Source organism: Balaenoptera acutorostrata, chromosome 18, assembly GCF_949987535.1.
Source record: "Balaenoptera acutorostrata chromosome 18, mBalAcu1.1, whole genome shotgun sequence".
NCBI classification, from domain to species: Eukaryota; Metazoa; Chordata; class Mammalia; order Artiodactyla; family Balaenopteridae; genus Balaenoptera; species Balaenoptera acutorostrata.
In genome coordinates this window covers 39,191,042-39,211,075 of record NC_080081.1, presented here as the reverse complement: position 1 = coordinate 39,211,075, position 20,034 = coordinate 39,191,042, and positions in this window count along the sequence as shown.

The window sequence follows — 20,034 nt, the reverse complement described above, 5'->3', positions numbered from 1 at the left end:
TGATTAACCCCTTATCAGATATAGAATTTGCAGATATTTTCTCCCGTTCTATAAGATACCCTTTCATTTTATTGATTCTTACTGTACAGAAGCTTTTTAAATTCAGGTAGTCCCATTTATTATTTTTTGCATTTGTTGTTTATGCTTTTGGTGTCATATTAAAAAAAATCACTGCCCAGGCCAATGTCAAAGAGATTTTTCCCTATGTCTTATTCTAGGAGTTTTACAGTTCCAGGTCTTATGTTTCTGTCTTTAGTCTATTTTGAGTTGATTTTATGAGTATGTGAATGATAGCAATCTAATTTCATTATTCAGCAAGTGAATATCAAGTTTTCCCAACATCATTTATGGAAGAGACAGTCCTTTTCCATTGAATATTCTTGGCTCTCTTCTCAAATATTCGTTGACTATATATGCAAGGGTTTATTTTTGGAATCTCATGTCTATTCCATTAGCCCATGTGTCTATTTTTATGCCAGTACCATACTGTTTTGATTACTATGACTTTTCAGTATAGTTTGAAATCAAGAAGTGTGATGACTTCAGCTTCATTCTCTATCAGAATTGCTTTGGCTATTTGGGGTCTTTTTTTCTATTAATTTACTAAAGATTCATCAATTTTGTTAATCTTCCCAAAAAATGAGTTTTGTTTTGTTTTGTTGATCTTTTCTATCATTTTTCTGGTCTCTGTATCATTTATTTCCACTCTGATCTTTGTTATCTCCTTCCTTCTTCTAACTTTGGGATCAGTTTTGGGCTTCTTTGTCTAGTTCCTTTGAGGTATAAAGTTATTTATTTGAGATCTTCCTTCTTACTTAGTGTAGGCTTTTATTGCTATAAACGTTCCCTTAGAACTGCTTTGATCGTATCCCATAGATTTTTGGCTGTTGTGTTTGCACTTACATTTGTTTCAAATATATTTATTTATTTATTATCTCTTCATATCAAATATATATATATATATTTATTTCCCTTTTGATTACTTATTTGACCCATTAGTTTGTTCAGAAGTGTGTTGTTTAATTTCCACATATTTGTGAAGAAGGAGAAGAGAAAAGAAAGCTATACTCTTTTCTGTTAACCTTCATATTAGAGTTAAGCGGTTAACACTCCACCATATTTCAATGTTAGAGTACTCTGAATTAATTATATACCTACCTTTACCATTGTGCTGTGTATTTTCACATGTTTCCATGATACTAATTATCATCCTTTCATTTCAGCTTGAAAAACTTCTTCCAGCATTTCTTTTAAGGCATATTTAGTGGTGATGAAGTCCCTCAGCTTTTATTTGTCTGGGAAAGTCTTTAACTTTTTATTCATTTCTGAAAGACAATTTTGTCAGTTAGAATATTCTTGGTTGTCAGTTTTCTCTTTCAGCACTTTGAATATATCATCCCACTCTCTTCTGGCCTTTGAGGATTTTGCTGAGAATCTGTTGATAACTTTTTTGGTGTTCCCTTATAAGTTACATGCTTTTTTCTGTTGCTTCTTTTAAGACTGTCTTTGATTTTCAACAATTCTATTATAATGTATCTTTGAGAAGATGTCTTTAAGTTGAGTTTGTTTGGTGACCTATGAGTTCATAAACTTCGATATCCAAATCTCTCCTCAGATTTGGGAAGTTCTCAGACATTATTTCTTTAAATAAACTTTCTTTTCTCTTCTTCCTCTTTTCTCCTATGGAAGCTTAATAATTCACAAATTGGTTTCTTTGATGATATTCTATAGATCATCAAAGAAAGAGGCTTTCTTCACTCTTTTCCATTCTTTCTTCTTTGTTCTCCTCTGACTGGATAATTTCAAAATTGCTATGTTCTATATTATAGATTCTTTCCTCTGCTTGATTCATTCTGCTTTTGATGCTCTCTATTGCATTTTTTTTTTCATTTCAGTCATTCAATTCTTCAGCTCCAGAGTTTTTGATTGGTTCTTTATTATTGATTTCTCTCTCTGTTAAAATTCTCTTTTTGTTCATGTATTATTTTCCTGATCTAACTGGATTGCCTTTCTGTGTTTTCTTTTAGCTCACTGAGCATTCTTTGTTTAAAAAATTAATTAATTAATTAATTTTATTTTTGGCTGTGTTGGGTCTTTGTTGCTGTGCGTGGGCTTTCTCTAATTGCAGTGAGCGGGGGCTACTCTTTGTTTTGGTGCCTGGGCTTCTCATTGTGGTAACTTCTCTTTGTTGCAGACCATGGGCTCTAGGTGTGCAGGCTTCAGTAGTTGTGGCACCTGGGCTCAGTAGTTGTGGCTTGTGGCCTCTAGAGAACAGGCTCAGTAGTTGTGGTACATGGGCATAGTTGCTCCACGGAATGTGGGATCTTCCTGGACCAGGGCTTGAACCCATGTCCCCTGCACTGGTAAGCAGATTCTTCACCACTGTGCCACCAGGGAAGTCCCTCACTGAGCATTCTTTAAAAAGCTATTTTGAGCTATTTATTGCATACTTCACATGTCTCCATGCCTGTGGGATCAGTTACCAGGAGATTATTGTGAACCTTTGGTGATGTCACATTTCTTTAATTTTTCATGTTTCTTGAAGTTTTCCATTTCTGTTTTCATATTTGAAGCAGCAGTCACCTCCTCTGGTCATTAATAACTGACAAATACCTGTTGTCAGTCCACCTAGTGTTTCTGAGGCTTTCTCAGACTTCCTTTGGATATACCTTCTCCATACATCTTACTCCATCTTTTTGAAAAATACTTAAAATTTTGTGCTTTTAAAGATACATGTGATCTGTAAATTGTATTTTTTAGGGATGAAATATGTGCAAATAATTTTAAAATTACTGTCATTATTATTTAAAATATCTATCAATCAACATATTTTAGATTTTCATAGTATAAACAATATATATGAATATATAGTAGATAGGTATGGAGGCAGAATAATGGCTTCCAGAGATGTCCATACATAATCTCCAGAACTTTTAAAGATGTTACCTTACATGGCAAAAGGAATTTTACAGATGTAATTAAGGGTGTAGACCTTTGAGATGGTAGTTTAACTTGAAATATCCAAGTGTACCCAATTTAATCACATGTATCATTAAAACCTGAGAACCTTTTCCAGCTGTGGTCAGAGAACCAGATAAAAGGCAACATGAGAAAGACTAGCCCCACTGTTGTTGCTTTGAAGATAGAGAATAGGTGCCCCAGGAACATGGGCAGTCTCTATAGCAGGAAAGATCAAAGAAACAGAATATTTCCTAGAACCTTCAGAAAGGAACGTAGGTCTACCAACACCCTGAGTTTATCCCAGTGAAACCTGTATCTGACTTCTGACCTACAGAATGTAAGGTAATAATTTTCTATTGTTCAAGCCACCAAGTTTGTGAAAATTTGCTCCAGTAGCAACCAAAAACTAATACAATTGTCTGTAACTTCTGTTAGCACAAAATTAATATGCAAAATATATATTATGGAGAAATCCCAAACATAACATAGAAATATTAAGAAAAACATTGTCAAGATGTGTCTGATTTATATATATATATATATATATATATATATATATATATATATCATGAGGGACTTGAGCCTAAGTGAAAGCCTGGAGTTAAAAGAAGATCTGATAAATAGAAATAGAGGAAATCAATAAAGAGAAAGACAGTTAAATATTTTTGATTAATTTACTAACCTTCTTGAAAATGTTTGTATTTGGAATTATTTAATTATTTTAAAAAGGAAGAGAGAGAAATCATTTGAGGAAGGATGTTTAAAGAGTCCAGTTCTGTATCTGAAGATATGTATATTGGTTTCCTGTGGCTGCGCTAACAAATTACTGCAAATTTAATGGCTTAAAACAACACACATTTATTCCCTTACATTTCTGGAGGTCAGAAGTCCAAAGTGGTTTCACTGTGTTAAAACCTAAGTGGCAGCAGTGCTGTGCTACCTCTGGAGACTATGGGAGAGAAAATGTTTCCTTGTCTTTTCTAGCTTCTAGGGCTGCATTCCTTGGTTCATGGCCTCATCATCTGTCTTCCATCTTTTAGTTCATCAGCACAGCGCCTTCAAATATCTGTTTTGTCTTCACACCTCATTTTCTTCTCATCCCTCTCTTCCTCTTCCACCCTCTTATAAGGGTGTGTGTGTGTTTGCAATTAAAGCACATCCTCTCCAAGATAATTTCCCCACTGCAAAATCCTTAATTAAATCACATCAGCAAAGATGCTTTTTTTCCAAATAAGGTAACATTTACAGGTTCTGAGGATTATGATCTGATGTCATTGGGGGCCATTATTCAGCATACTACATTAGGGGTGAAATGAAACTTTTATTAATTCTGATTTATTTATTTTTATTGATTCTATTTTTCTCCCATTCTTTAAAGTGTGTGTCTATCTATCTATCATCTATCTATCTCTAATATACTTTGAAATTATATAAGATATGACTTTAACATAATGTAACTGATTGTACAAAATTCTCTCTTACACAACTTATGAGAATTTCCCCAAATGTCTTTATAATGAAAGTTCTAACACTGGATCATATTCTATGTACTCTGTAATTCTTATTTTCTCATAAAACTCTTTAAAGGCAGAAGCTAGGCTTAAAATATTTTTTCTAAACCTTGTAGTGCAGCATAAATTTGATTATAGATTATCAGTATTTTTAAATTGATTTCAACAATTGAAATTAATTCAATGACTTTTGGTGTCAAAACTTCATGGAATAAAGTTATTCCATGGCTTGATGGAAATAATTCCTTTTTCCTAGAATAGATGTATGAGGATTCTATAACTTTTCTAAATTTGTTGTTTATTTTTTCATCTGTTTCTTCCCACTAGAAGGGGAAAAATGGTTAAATTTTGAGGGAACACTCGTATAGTGGAAGGGAGACTGAGTATTCCCTTGAAGAGATTGCTTTAACTGGGCATGAGGTCTGCATACATTAGTTTGTGAGAAAAGTCATTGTCTATACTGAACATCATGTATGCTGCCCTAACTCACTCAGAGCCACTACAATGCACAACTCCAGAGGTAACACTCCCAATTATACTGATGTATCTATGTAAATGATGTTCCCTGGAGTTTTGAGGTACATCCATACATGATGGGCTCATAAAATGGCCTCAATTAGAAATTCATTTAGTCCATCTTTTTTGCAATTGAAGAAACGTTTGCAATGTGAAGGTTACAAGACAAACAGTAAAATCTGTATTATGGGAAAGTGTTATAAGAAAAGCCAGGGTGACCTAGTATATCCTTTCTATTGAAGGTATTAATATATTCATAATCCTCCACACATATTAAAAAACAGGTCTAGTAAGAAGGCATAAAGAGGAACTTTTCTACTTGTAGAAAACTGGCTCCAATATTATTCTACACTGTTCGTTATTAGTCATCTTCAACATTTCTGTAAGCTCTATATCATATAACAGACACTGTGGTGAAAACTGATATATAAATAGTAACATCTCTTGGTCCTGTCTTAGGTAGATTACAATGTCATGGAAATGACAGAAAGACATATGAGAACCTGGTCCTCAGATAAGTAAAGTCCACATCATTTGACTGTGCCATTTATAATATACTCTAATCAAAAAAACATATTTGCATTTGTATTTTTTCTATCTCTTGAGTCAAAATAGTATTGTTGAATGCATTATTTAATTCTACAAACATTTATCGACTATTTTGCAAGTCTCTCTACCATTTTTTTCCAAAACAAAACAGTAGCTGAGCTTTTGATTCAAATAACATTATGAAGTGGGTTCTTTTATTTTTTAATAATGTAAGTAGCTTGTGTTTGTCGTTAGTGTAGTTGTCTGTCTTTGAATGTTACAGTGGCACTGGCTTTAGACAGTTCCTCAGGGCAGGGACTGTGTCTGCTTAAAGTGCTTTGTACAGAACACAGGTGGCTGACTAATAAACACTTTTTGCTGATGCAATGTCTTGTATTGAAGATAAAGCCTCTGATTACTTAGTGTTTTGAAATTAGTTTTTAAAGTCGCATCAGGAATCCAATTAGTGTATAATGTGTGCCTGACACTGAAATGGCTTTGGAGCAGATTAACAAGACCACACCACCCTCATTTCAAAAGTTTATATTTTAAAACCAATACTACAGGATGAAACAAATGTGGACATTAATTAAGTAGGTAATTTTTCTAAAACCTTAATAGAAAACCTGATATCATACAAAAACAATATGCATATTTGTGTGTGTGTGTGTGTGTGTGTGTGTGTGTGTATTTTTCTTCATTTCTTCATTATGTGGGTTAGAAGTAGATCAGTGGCCCTGTTATAGGAATAATCAGAAGTAAACTGGCATTAGCTCAGCAAAGAATTCTAGTTTGACACTGATGTGTTCAATATAATTTTTTGGTTTTGTTTTTTTTCTCATATAGAGTAGCGCTCCATTTAGGAGAGTATAAGTGTCATTCTTCTGGGGACACCAGCAACTGCAGGCCTCCCTCCCCAGGGCAAAGCCCCAGGTCACTTCTTGAGAGGCCTTTGGATTGCAGAGGAGATGTGATGGACATAGTTCATTCCTTTGATCTTTAACCCCTGAGACTGCTCTGACCTGGTCTTTTTCTGCTTCTGATCTATGCTTTTCCTGTGGCTTCCCCATGGGGCACAGGCTTCTGTTCTTCTTGTGGTTAATATTATCTTTGCAATCCAACCCGCTATCAATGATCATTCATCTGCCTAAAATTACTCAGTGGATTGTTTGTCTTTCCCTGATTGCAAACTCTGTAAAGGCACAGTCCATTTCTCATTACATTTCCATCCCAAGCCTTGTGTAAAGCATACACTCAAAACCCATTTGTTAATCAGCTGACTGATTGATCTTGGCCTCTCACTTTTGACTCAGTTTTATCCCAGGTTTTTGTTTTTGTTTTTTAAAATGTTCTGCTTGTGATTTAAATGTCGGCTCTACCCATACCATGGTGATTCACGTCCTCTTTTTCCTCTTGCTTGGCACTACCAAACTTAATCTCATCAACCTTTAGGTTTTGGGCCACATGGGTTATCTGGTTACCCTAACTGCAAAGCAGATTTGTCTCAGGGCACTTTTCCTGCCTGCATTCATTTTCTTACTGCTGTTGTAACAGATTACCACACTTAGTGATTTCAAACAACAGAAATGTGTCTCTTTGAGTTCTGGAGGCTAGAAGTTCACAGTCAGTCTTATAGGCTACCATCCAGGTGTTGGCAGGGCCGATTCCTTCTGGAGGCTCCAGGAGGGAATCTGCTCCTTGACTCTTCCAGGTTTTAGAGGCTGTTGACATCCTTTGACTCATGGCAGTTTCACCTAATATCTGCCTCTATCTTCACATTTTCTTCTCTCTGTAGTCAAATCTTCCTCTGCCTCCTTCTTGTATGGACACCTATGGTAACATTGGGCCCACCTGGACAATCAAGGGTAACCCCCCACCACCCGCAATCTCAAAATCCTTAAATTAATCACGTTAGCCTGGCTGTTTACCATGTAAGGGAACATATTCACAGTTCCAGGGATTTGGACTTTTTTGGGGGTCATTATTCAGCATGACTTATTGCCCTTCTTGAAACAGATTTGTAAAACTACCAAAAATGATTTCTTTATGTTCCTCAGTATGACATACCTCCATTTTGTTTCTTTGACCCTTTATTTATTTTTCTTTTTCAAGTATAATATGGCCATCATAAAAATTTCAAACAACACGGAAGTACATAGTATGTAAAAAGCTCTCCTGCTCCCTCCTCCCCACCTGTCTCCCAACAATGACTGAAATTAAGAATTTGGTGTGGATCATTCCATTCCTGTGTAAATGCACACACAGAGAGAGGAAGAAAAATACACACAGATTCCATGTGTTCTATGTATATACAACTATTAAAGTATCAGATATTATTCTACATCTTGCTTTTTCTCAGCTAATGATATACATTGTACATATTTCCATTTCAGGACAGTACATGTTTATCTACTTCTTATTACAGTTTTGGAGAGATTACATTGAAAGAACATGTTTATTTTAGAATATTTTACATATTTTTATTATCGATTCTTCCTTTCCAGGAATATGGTATCTTTTAGTAGGCCATTTTAATTAATACTTTTTTACTATTTTCTTATTTTGTTTAGATATGTATTTTTCTAAGTTCTGAAGTTCATTTCTAAGTATCTAGCAGGTTTTTCTAAAAAACTCTGTGTGTGTGTGAGTGTGTGTGTGTGTGTGTGTGTGTGTGTGTGTGTGTATGAGTTCCTAACTGATTATTGCTGGCATTTGGGAAAGCTATTATTTTCTTATGTTTCCTTGTATCTGGCAATCTCACTGAATACTCATTAGTTTTATTTGTTTTTAAGTGGTCCTGCATTTACGAGGAATGGAAATATATTATGTGCCACTAATGACATTTCGTTTTTTTCCTTCTTGGTTCACCAATTTAAAAATTCACCAGCTCTCTCTCTCTCTAATTACCCTCTCAATACTCCAGCTTCAGGCGTTTGTGCATGCAGGTAAAGATGGCCAAGTAGCCACGGATAAGCTTCTTATAATAATCAACTATCTTAACATCTATTATGGGGAGAAGACAAGAAGTGGTACTTGAGGCCAATATCAGAATAAACTAAAAAGCTCTTATATTTTAGTAGGAAACTAAGTCTCTGGGTTTTAACTTCAGGATATTGTGAAGATAGTGAAAGATTCAAAGAGAACAGAGTGGAAACACCATGGGATTATTTCAAACCCTGTTCCTTCCACTCACTACTGTGTGTCCTCATGGTATGTCACTTAAATTTTCTTCCCATTAGTTTCCCTATCTTATGGCTAATAAACATGAAAGTGGTTCACATAGCAGCGAGACTGAGCGAACAATCCTTTTATTAATGAGGGTTTTTTCTCTCTAGGACTATTATATGCTAAGAAATTGTTTTCTACAGTATAAAACAATATGCCATTTCTAGTGTTAATGTTAAGCACTAAAAACACAGAGAAAGTTGTACACTACAAATGAAGCAAACAATGACAAGAACCAAGATGCAAATTTTTCAAGCATATTTGATGTTTTGAAAAGGAGCAAACATATACTAAACATCACTGTCAAAGTCAAAGCAGTTGGTGGAGAGGAAGACTACAAGAGGTCAGGAAAATGGTGTGTACGTTCCAAGAGTACTCAGATTCCTTTCAAAAACAGGCATAATATTCAGCTTCACCACATTTATTCTATTCATCCTTAGCAGTTTTGAAGCATGCTTGTTATAAATATGTGTGCATGTATTTAGATATATTCTTAACTGTGTTATTACCAGGAAAGAGCCGCAAATTCATTGAAATATCATGGACTCACTATCATAAAAATCAGTTACAAATGTTGCTCTAATGATGACTTAATCATAAATAATGTATTCGTTTTACCCATCTATTGCTAAATCATTTAAGAACAAATTGCCAGTGTGGAAAATGTTACATCATTATTATCCTTTCAAAAAATTATCTGCATTCATTTTATATGTAAAGATATATTAAGAAATATTTAAAATGTATAAAAAGTTTAGAGAATAATTTTGCTGACACACAAGTGCAAATTTCTTAACCTTTTGCCATATTTGCAGTTTTAAAAGAAATACAGATGCAATTGAAACCACTTTGTACTCTTTTTCAATCACATTTCCTTTTATCTTTATCCCAAGTTAATCAATATAAAAAGTTGACGAGCATCCTTCATCCATACATTTTAAAATATTTTGATAAGTATGTTTGTATTCATATGAAATATTGTTTTATACTTTAAAAAACATACACAAACTATATCATACTGTTGATTTAATTTTGCATTTGGTCTTTTTAAATCAATATTATACTTTTGGTATTTGTCCATGTGAGTACTAGTCAATCTAGTTATTTGTTTCAACTGCCCGTTAAATTATTCTATTGAATAAATATTTATGTATTCTGTTATTGATGGGCATTTAGGTTACTTCCATTTTTCCTTGTAAGGTACAATGTACACTGTTACATGGTTAATTTGCATGTGGATATACCTGGGACTCCTGTTAAAATGCAGATACTGATCCAGTAGATCTGAGGTAGAGCCTGAAATTATGCATTTCTTAAAAATTACTAAATGGTGCAGAGGCATCTTCTTGTTCATAGAGGACACAACACACTTTGAGTAGCAAGACAGTAGGCGATATATATATATATATATATATATATATATATATATATATATATATATTTATGTCAAACTGACTAATTCAGCACTGCTCAAATCCCTTTATATTTGGCTATCTCAACTTTAGAGTTTGAAAAGAAATCTCTTTTGCAGCTAGATGTGGCTACATTATGATATAGTTCTGGCCAAGTCAATATCAGTATAAACTGCCCATGCCAATTCAATCACGCCTAACCTTCTTCTTGCCTGTAATTGTGATTATCCTGGAGGTGCAGGAAAGCAGAGTGACAAAATAAGTCTGGGTCCTTGAAGGCATTGTTAGCTACTTCTCCAGCCCTGGAATGCCCAGGGCTGTCCAGATAATTTTTATTTTAGTGTCTGAGACAAACCCTTTGCTTGACTAAACCACTGTAATCTGATTTACAGTTACTTATGCTTGAACATCATTCTAAATGATACACTGCCTCTTAAACTTTTATAGATATTGTCAAATTGCATTCCAAAATGCTTCTGTTATTTTACATGTCCATCAGGAGCATGAGACAATTCTTAATTTTATTTTTCTGGATCTTTGACAGTTATTGGCATTGTCAAATATTTTAAAGTTCTTACGTATATAATAATAATAATAATAATGAGAATGGTATCTAATTGTGTTTTAATTTTCACTTCTGTAGTTACTTCTGGTGTTAGACATTTTTTGTGTTCATTGCTAATTCAGACTTCCCCCTGTGTGAATTGTTTTTATTATTGTCGATTTTCCCATTGGGTTGTCATTTTATTAACAATTATTATTGTCAGAGAGGTTCCTAACAATAAATAATTCAACTTTTGTTTTTTGTATAGGCCCAGTAAATATCTTCTCTCAGATTGTGGTTTTTCTTTTCATTTTGTGTATGGTGTGTCTATGTAGGAAAATTTAAATTAATATGGTCAAATTTATAAATATTTTCCTGTGTGTTTTGTGCTCTTTGTGTCTTCTTTAAGATACTCTTCCCTATCCTAAGGTCATATCTTCTTACATATTGTTTTACAATTTTAACTTTTTGCTGTTCTCACTTAAGTTGTAATCTACCTGGAAAGGATTTTTGTTATATGATATGAGGAAAGAATCCAAGTTTATATTTTCCACAGAACAACCAATCTTCCTAGCTCCACTTTATAGAAAGTTCATTCTTTACAGTATTGTAAAGTCAAATCTGTCATTTAGCATGTTTAAAAGTTGCCACTCTGTTTTGTCAATCTACACCAATGATAGACTGTGTTAACATCCAGGAGAGTGAGTCTTCCCAGGTTTGTTCTTCAAAATCCACTTTACTAATCTTGCCCTCGCGGTCACAAGTAGGCCTTTGGGAGGACTGTTTAGAGGGGTGGATCCTACTTTTGCTCATGGTTCCTAGATCTAAGCATTCTAGCTTCTAAGTACCTATCACCATATGTAAGCTGTTGGTTCAGTGCAAATACTGGAAAATAGAATCTCAAACTCACAAGATATAGTAATCTGAGCTATTTCTTGTGGTAACTTTGATATCCATTCCATCAGTCTATTAGGCAAGTTATGGCAATACAGTGTAGCAGCAGTGGGTTCTATGATCATGAGCACATTGTCATACCTCTTCTGCCATAAAATTGGTCCACTGGTATGAGGCAATACAGTACAGGATCCCATGCCAATAAGTTAGTGTTTCTCTTGGCTCTAAGATGGTAATGCTCGAAGAAGCACTATAGCAGACAAGGAAGACAAATTCTTATCTGAGATAGGTGCCAATTCCAGTAAGAACAAATTGCTGCACCATCCAGGGTAGAAAGGGTCCAATATAGTCAACCTGTCACCAGTGTTCTCATTGAGGAATGGTGCTACGATAAAGGGATAAAAGTTGTCTCTTCTGCTTGCAGATTTATAGGTGGAGAAAGGGAATATATGTTCTTGAGCCCATATGTAGTTTTAGCCTTGCTACCAGGTACATCATTCTCAGATTCATTGGCCCAGCATGGAAGTTTATGAAGAGAGAGGCTGATAGACATACACAAGGAAAATCATACTGTCTATATTGTTAAGAGTTCCCCAAAAATGTTCTCTGGTGTATATTAATGTGAGACATAAAGATATGTGTTTTGCACTCAGTTCCATAGATCCACCACTTTACTCTTTGCCATATTCCTTTGACTCCCATTATCCCATCTTTGTCTTTTAAATATCATGCCTGCCTAGGAGTCAGTGTGTATCTGCACTTAAGGCCGTTTCATTCCCAAAGTAAATATGCTCTGTATACAGCTCATCACACTGAGAGGCTATTTCCTCCTGCCCAGTGTCTTGAGGGCCAGCCCTGAAAAAGACTGTAACTTGGAAGCAGTCCATTTTTTTTCTAATAATAACTTTACTCATCCGCAAATGAGAGCTGAATTCATATCCACAGTTGTAGTAGCCTTAGGGAACCCTCTGGTAAAGCTGAGGGAGAGGCAGTGATGAAACAGAGGTGGGTAACCTCTGGGTTACCTCTTTATGTACTTTACTTATGTCCTCTTGATCTTGCAGGGCTGGATCCCAAGTGTATCATTTCTATTGCATGATGTTTTGCTGCTGTATTCAACCAATATTATGAGTCTCTGAGTGTGATAATAACCATTCCTTGATGTTACATGGTCAGGAACTTAGCCTCAGCTAGTGCCCAATAGATTATACAGATATACTCTTCAAATAATTTCTTGTTTTCTGTTACATATGACATGGCTTTGCATTACTTGGGGACTGGTTAAAAATATAAATTCTTGAGCTTTGACCAGTTCTACTAATCAGAAACTCTGAGGGTGATATTAATGAACATTAAAGTTTGAGAACCACTGACATAAAAGGATATTTTGGCTTGCCAAATATTACTGAAATCCTAAAAACTTCACTCATGTGGCAACCTCTGAATTTTTGAAGGATGCATCTATCATCTCCTTGTACAAGTGCATCTTTTCAAAGCACCTAGAGTAGTTGTCCCTACCATCAGGTCCAATTGGCATGGTAGACCTCAAATCTAAACATTTTAGAATTTATTCTATCTTGAGTTTTTGTTTTCAACATTCACATTTTTTCAAATATTTCCAATGAATTTATTCCTAGTCATCTGATATTGTCTCATTTCTGCACTATTTTTGCAGAAATCTTTGAATGTTATTCCCTTATCTCTTTAATGATATTAAATGTAAGTATGTAAATTTTTTTACATATTATTTTATTCTTAATTTAGTGTAAATTCATTTAGAGTAATTTGCTATTTTTCATTCTTTGTGTTTATTAGAGTTTCGATTTTTCAAGTTCATCTTGTATGTGGCAGTGAACAGAGCAGTGATTCTTTCTCTCTCTTTATCTGTCTGTCTATCACTTTCTCATAACCCATCTTGCATACTGAATTTAAATGCCTCCAACTAACCCACAAGGCCCCTGACACAGAGCAAATTCTTAAAGTGTCAGCTTGGAGCTCCTATCCTACAATGATACTGGGGATATTGTAAATTCAGATCCCAAGCCAGAGATGTGCTGTTTTAGTTCCTGTTCTTAAGTTGGGTTTTTGTCCATCTACTTCCCAGATCCGTAACTTCAAAAAGCCATGATTTGGGGACCTATTTGGTGTTAATTTATTTCATCTCCTTTCACCACCAGTGGAAATCCTCTTTAACCCTGGTTTTCAGAAATGAGCAGATATTTGGTCCTTCCCGTCGTTTATATGTTGTGGTTTCCATCTTTCTTACTTAGGCAAAGTGAACTTTAGGCTTTCTCAGCCTTCATTGATACCTGAAACCCAGAAAGCACATAGCTTTATCCTCTACCCATTGTGTTACATTTATATTTATTTCTGATACCTATAAATGTTTATTTTGGGGGGCTTTTAAATTCCTCTTTATGTAATTTATCATTGCTACACATTTTTACGGAGGATGTAGTGTATCAGAGAAATACAAATTTCAAAGCGTTGATTTACAAAGTCATTTAACCAGAAATTCCATATTTTTTTTCTCTTTTTGAATGTCTAAAAATAAAATTTTAAGCAAAGCAGAAAACATTTTCAAGGTGAAGAAACCACATACTGATACTAGCTGATACACTTAGAATACTTTTTAGTTATTTTACCATCCTGCACAACGGCCAGGCAGTAACTGGGAATTACATTAATAAGTATTACCTTTGAATGAAATTGTGTTTTCTTCAGTATTTCCTTATTGTCTAGCAGAACAAGTCCAAATATCTGCTCTTTTTCAATATTTTCCATGAGCTATCTACTCTTTCCTCACCAAACATATTTTGAATTATTCTGTGACATTTCATCATGAAGTACTATTCCTTTCTCCTGAATACAAAACATGCTCATTGCTAGCATTGAGCTAGTGGCTTTGTTTATTTTGGCTTGTCTTTCCCTGGCATCTCTTACACCTTTTCCTTACTATCCATGTCCTCCACATCCTTCGTCAATCAATTAACTCCAATCTTCTACACAAAATCTTCCGACTTTTCAGGAGTCCCCCAGTAGTTTGATTCATCCCATTTAGATTACATCTAATTTTTCTCTATTGAGTTTTTACTTTCCATACCATAACCCTGTATGTGCTGGCACACTATTTGAATTTTAAACTCCTTGACAATAAAAACAGTGTCCTATATTTCTTGTAATATTTTACTGTGCATGGCCAAATGCAGAACACACTGTTGACTGGCTGAATTGATGAGAGGTCTAGGGCTATAGCAATCACATGCACATTACTCTTATACTCCTGGTGACTTTACCATCCTCTGCCTTTTTTTATGTTGAGAGATATCCACAGGGATAATTGGAAAGAAAGACTAAATTTGCTTCCTTTTTATTTGAGGTAATTGTTCATTCCTCCCCATACATTCTCACTTTGATTTGTCCGAAATGATCATATGTGGTTATACAGACGTCTAAGTTTCCAAACATTCCATGTATTAGTTGTCAATCCACAGTCAAACATTCACTGATCCCTTGGCTCAAAACCTAAACCATGCTACACATTTTGCATATCTTTCATACAGGGGACACAGTAATATAGTTAACATGGAAATCAAAACTATCCAATTAAAATATATTTGTAAGAATAACCCACCTAATGAAAATAAGATTTTCAGTGTCATATCTGTATATTTTCTATGCACTCCTGTTTTATAAAAAAAAAAAAAAAAGCACATAGAGATTATAGTATTCAATGGCAAATATGCAGCATAGACCTTGGAAGGTTCAAGAAAAATGGAGAGAAAATGATTTAGGTCAAAGTTCAATGTATCGTCTACTCTTAACAAAGCAAATCAACTGGTATATTTTCTTCATTCGTGTACTTCTACAATTCTAAGAATTGTAAGAAAAAAAGAAATTCAATGAATTACAGACAATTTATAGAATGGTGTCACTGTTTTTGCAATGTAAGCAAGCAGGAGCACAATGTGTTATCTTCCTCATTATGCCGACTTAATGTATTAGTTTGTAGCATATGGCATGTGAACCTAGTGATAGGAGAATAAGCTTAGGTTTTTATTTCATCTGCCAATAGGTGCCAACATTCATTCAGTTCCCTCCAGGCATGGTAATTGTTCACATAACAGCAGGATGCACATCCAGACTCATGGCAATGGCTGAGAAATTGAGCTCATCTTACATTTTTCTCTCAAGCTTTTATTATACTATGTATTTCAGAGTGACTTGATTTTTATGCAATTTAATCCTCTTGCTGTGAGCATCATTTTTGAGAACTTATGATCTTTTAGTTCATTCTTCATACAATAATGTGTTTATGTGTTTTGTGTACAGCATTATTTTGATACCGACTATTCTGTCAAATGCTCTAAAATGAATCAATTCGTACAAACCAAGCCAAATAAATCAGTCCTCAAAAATATGCCATCTATTCCATTAAACAAGTAAAGGGTAAGAAACACTGTGTTGCAGTGAAAAGTAGAACAACTGTAGACACTAAAATATGCATTGCTAATATCTAACCCTCTTATTTTGGTACATGCCACTTCTAACTGGCTCTTTTTAAGACAGTGATTACCATAATATAATTTAAGTTCTGATGGGGATTTGGGCTGTAAAGGGAATTATGGAGTGTCTCTGAGTACAGCCGTTTCAGGTTAAGGCACCCTACAAGATAGTATTAATATATTAAGATATGTAAAAGATCAGAGAGATAGAAAGAAAGAAGTGTTTTCTAGGAACAAAGAGGAATTCATGGAATCAATAACCATATTTTTAATCCTTAAAAGAGAGTACCAGTTATATTACTATAACTATGTTTGTATCAAATAAACTCCTGGTGAATTCATTACGTGATACAGATTTTTGATTGCAAGTAGCAAAAACCAAGCGTGACTCTCTTTGCAGAAAACAATACAATTTGGAAGAGTGTTAGACAGGTCTTAGAAACCACAGGACTCAGAGGATAAGCCAAAGCCAAGGGACAGTGGGCTGTGGGAACCAGAGCCAGGGCCACACCCCTGGGATGACTTTGAGCCCACGTCACTGATGTATCTGCCATCCCTGCCTCTACTCCTGCTGCAGTCAATGTTCCAGTCGCCACTACCAGACAGTTGGGATGGGGAAAGAAATTGCAATAGCTCTCTTCTCTAGGGGTCTCATTCTAGATTCAAAGTCTCATGCAAGAAATTAGGAGTTTCTAAACCTTGATCACTTGCTCACTACTAACCATTCGAGACTGCTGAGAATGGTATCTTTTTCCTTCAGAATCTGACTCTTTTTAGAAGCACGTATCCCTCAGATAGTATTAAGATATGTGTAAATGTACAGACTTCAAGCAAACTAACCTTTTCAACCTTTCTCTATTCATTTATTAATCACTTAATAATATGCTTTCTAATAGTTTCTAACAAATTCATTTTATCACTTTTTTTTCATTTTATCACTTTTAACACACAACAACAACACTGTGAGTTATCTAGGGTAGATTTTACTTTCTACATGTTATAAACAAAGATAATAACATCAAAAAATTTTAACTTACTTGCATGATTGAAACTCCGATCTTTGACTGAGGTCAAGTGTTCTTTCCACTACATTTAAATCATGGACAGAGTTCTATATTTTCCTTTCTCTCTTGCTTCACTTAAGTAATGTTGTTCAACAGAATGTTATAATTACCTTAACTAATAAAGTTTGTGTATTTCAATTTTTTATTTGTTTACTAATTAACAATATATAAGTAATGGAAAATACACAATATGACTTGTGGACTTACATTCACTCATTGTGAATTATTTCCCAAAATGCATATTGTAGTCAGCATACAAAAATGGCTAATGAAAAACCATATCTTATTTGAAGCCCAATTAATTGATTCCCAACAGTTTATATTCATGGTTTTTACTCATTTTAGAATGAATGAATTCTAGATTGAAATAAATTAGTCAATTTTAGTCTTCATTTTCTAAAATACTTTTTGAGAAAGATGTAAATATTACATATACAGAGACTTAAACTGATTGCAAATTGATCATCTTTATTTATTTTAAGCTTGGATTTCTAGATTTTCTACTTTATAGTCAGTGACCCAAGCCCATGACTCATGTGGGATTAATTTAGGAATATAATAAAAGAACTGTTTGAGAACTTCTCTCTCAAGTAGCAATGTGCCACTTACAATACGCCATTTACATTTGCAGAACTGATTATACTTTAAGTGCTGGATAGTGAGCAGAGACACAAAACTTTAAGACTGCTTCAGCTACATGAACATTTCTTCAGTGTTACATTACTAATATCCTCAGGTTTGAACTGCTTGGAATTCTTTTGCAGTCATATATTTTCACATCTATGTACTGTAACAAAATAGTCACCAGTGACAACCAGGACATCTTTCCTGAGCAGACATTACAGGGTGGCTAAACTGTCATATAAAACATCCGCTAAAAGTAGAGAAAACTGGTAAATAAGGAATATGGAATGTTCAAATACAGTTGAAATGTTTCACATTCAAAATGATTTTCATTATCCAGATTTTTGTGAAAAAACTGTCTCTTGCAATAATATGAATTGCTTTACCTTGGTCACTTTCAAGGATACCTTAAGGCTAACACGATTTTGTGGTTATAACCTCCATCTCTTTTAAAAATATTATGCTAATTGTGTCAAGAACAGTCTTAAATTTATTTTGAAATTCTATATTACCTTGCACATTGCTGTGATTGTGAATGATATCTAATTAACTTGGTATGTTCATTAGGTGAAAATGAGCTTTCCTTTCAATATTGATCAAAGTGCTATCATATTACATAACTGAAAACTGCTTAAATGATAAAATTTATAATATATGATGTATTAAGAATCTTGTCTGGCACATGTTAAACCTCTGTATTATTCAAAATGAAACATGTATATAACAGGTTGATCATGTTTTATATATATACTGCATTGTTCTCAAAGCCAATCAAGAAGCACATAGAACACATTTTATTAAATTCTTATCCCATATTGTTCTCCCATCACAAAGGGGCCAAAAAAATAAATAATATTTATAGTACAAGTAAAATAAGAAAATAGAGGTGTAATATAATTCATACGCTAAAGATATCAGAAACAGTATAACCATGACTTTTTTCAAAATAAAAAATGAAATTATGTTTCTTTTAGTTAGGTTTCAAATAATACCACCTTTTCCAAATTCCTCATGGTCCTTTACATCAGGTATATCATTTTCCATCTTTCTGGAGAGGAAAAAAACTAATGTATTGCTACGGTCCAGGAAGTAGTAGACACAGTTGGAGCAACATTTAACAGCCTATTTTTTTGTCTGATATGAAGTGGCTCTAATGCATTATCAACTGCTGAAGGAGATGAGGCAGACTGGTAAATATCACCCAGAAGTCAAAGTGTAGTGGAAAGAATAAAAGACAGGATAGCTAGGTTCTATTTCTGCACATGCCATAAAACAGCTGGGAGTTTTGAATTGCAAGGAGGTTTTCACCAAACTTAAGATGCAACCCCATCTTTTTTAGGGGTGCCCAAACATTGTTACCAAAGTCCTCTGCTTGAACATGTAGATTAATAGGAAAATTACTGCCTCATAAAATAGTCCATTCAGTTTCTTTCCTATTGAGTTCCTAATGAGTGTCATTTCCCTGGGCACTCAGTCTTTTATATGTTCAAAAGGGAAGCAATGCAATGTATGCCTTCCAACCTCACTCCACCTCATACAAAGTCTTCTCTTTTTCAGATAAGTAGTCTCATTTTGACAAATTGTATGTTCTATAATGCTTTCTAAACACTCTATAATATCTAGAAAGTGTTTGGCAAATTACCAGCATGCTGATGAATGTTAAAGTGAGTTGAACTGGTTGCTTTTCTCAGTATATAATTGTTTACCAATGTTCTCTGTAACATAGATGTCCCACCAGAATTGAACACTAGATATGTAGAATGTGGTGGAATATTGCTCCTCTTGGTCTAAAAAGCATACTTCTTTTAATTGATTATCAATTATATTAGAATTTGAGGTTTCAAATGATGTCATGCTTATACTGAGATAGAATTATTTCCATAGATATTTTCATTAGGTTTTTTGTGTCTTCCTCATTCTGTACTTACATCCCTTAATTTGTTCTAATCATACATGAAGTCTGCATTATTCATTATTCATTTTACCTTGATTATTCTAAAATATCTAAGTGTCACTCACCCAGAAACATTCCTATTGCCCCACTGCATTAGGGTCCCAACCTACTGTCTGATAGCAACCACTTCTGAAGTGACACATGTGTGTCACCATCCCCTCTCCTAGTAACTGCAACTTGGATCTTCCCTCGCACAGCTTCTGTGTGGCTATCTAACCTCCTGGTCATAGTTGTCTGGCCCAGATTGCACCATACACCATCAAGCCTCAGTCCTGATTTAAAAAAAAAAAAAATCA